The sequence below is a fragment of the Passer montanus genome, unplaced genomic scaffold (genome assembly GCF_014805655.1).
Source record: "Passer montanus isolate IOZ18808 unplaced genomic scaffold, ASM1480565v1 scaffold310, whole genome shotgun sequence".
NCBI lineage: Eukaryota > Metazoa > Chordata > Aves > Passeriformes > Passeridae > Passer > Passer montanus.
The window spans coordinates 67,279-68,897 of record NW_024367820.1 but is presented as its reverse complement, the minus strand read 5'-3'; positions in this window follow the sequence as shown (position 1 = coordinate 68,897).

Genomic DNA, 1,619 nt, shown 5'->3' with positions numbered 1-1,619 from the left:
CGCCAGCGCGGCCGCCGAGGCGGCGGCGAGAGCGGGGCGGCGGCGCGCGGAGCGGGCGGCGTCCCGGAGAGAGGAGGAGTAGTCGTGCAGGAGGGCGCGGAGCCACAGCGCTGCGGGGCGGCGGGGGTTAACGGGTTAACGGGGATGGGGTTAAAGGGGTTAACGGGAACGGGAAGGGTTAACGGGGATGGGAAACGGGGACGGGAGGGGTTAACGGGTTAACGGGTTAACGGGGACGGGGATGGGGAACGGGGACGGGAAGGGTTAACGGGGATGGGAACGGGTTAACGGGTTAACGGGGACGGGGAACGGGGACGGGAATGGGGTAACAGGGGTAACGGGAATGGGGATGGGGTTAACGGGAACGGGAAACGGGGACGGGAGGGGTTAACGGGAATGGGGTAACGGGGATGGGGATGGGTTAACAGGGTTAACGGGTTAACGGGGATGGGGATGGGAAACGGGGACGGGAGGGGTTAACGGGAACCGGAATGGGTTAACGGGAATGGGGTAACAGGGATGGGGATGGGTTAACAGGGTTAACGGGAATGGGGATGGGGTTAACGGGGACGGGAAACGGGGACGGGAGGGGTTAACGGGGATGGTTAGGGGGGCCGGGGGGGGTTAACGGGGACGGGAAGGGTTAACGGGGACGGGAAGGGTTAACGGGGACGGGAAGGGGTTAACGAGTTAACGGGGAACGGGGTTAACGGGAACGGGGATGGGGAACGGGGACGGGAGGGGTTAACGGGGATGGGGATGGGAAACGGGGACGGGAATGGGTTAACGGGGTTAACGGGAATGGGAATGGGTTAACGGGAACGGGAAACGGGGACGGGAGGGGTTAACGGGAATGGGGTAACGGGGATGGGGATGGGTTAACAGGGTTAACGGGAATGGGGATGGGGTTAACGGGAACGGGAAACGGGGACGGGAGGGGTTAACGGGGATGGGGTTAAAGGGGTTAACGGGAACGGGGTAACGGGGATGGGAAACGGGGACAGGAGGGGTTAACGGGGATGGGGATGGGGATGGGAACTGGGGACGGGAACGGGTTAATGGGAACCGGAATGGGTTAATGGGAATGGGTTAATGGGAATGGGAATGGGTTAACGGGGTTAACGGGGATGGGGAATGGGAAACGGGAAACGGGATTAACGGGATTAACGGGAACGGGAATGGGAATGGGTTAACAGGGACAGGAATGGGTTAACGGGAACGGGAACCGGGAATGGGAAACGGGAATGGGAACCGGAATGGGTTAATGGGAATGGGTTAACGGGAATGGGAACCGGGGATGGGGATGGGAACGGGTTAATGGGAAGGGGTTAACGGGGACAGGAATGGGTTAATGGGAACGGAACCGGGAATGGGAAGGGGGACAGGAATGGGTTAACGGGAATGGGAAACGGGACGGGAACCAGGGACGGGAACGGGAAACGGGGACAGGAACTGGGAACGGGAACGGGAACGGGAACGGGGTTAATGGGAGCGGGAATGGAACGGGGTTACCGGGGAACCGGGGACGGGAACCGGGAATGGAACAGGAATAGGAATGGGAACCGGGGACGGGAACCGGGGGCAACGAGGGAGGTCAGGGGGGTCAGGAGGGGTCAGGG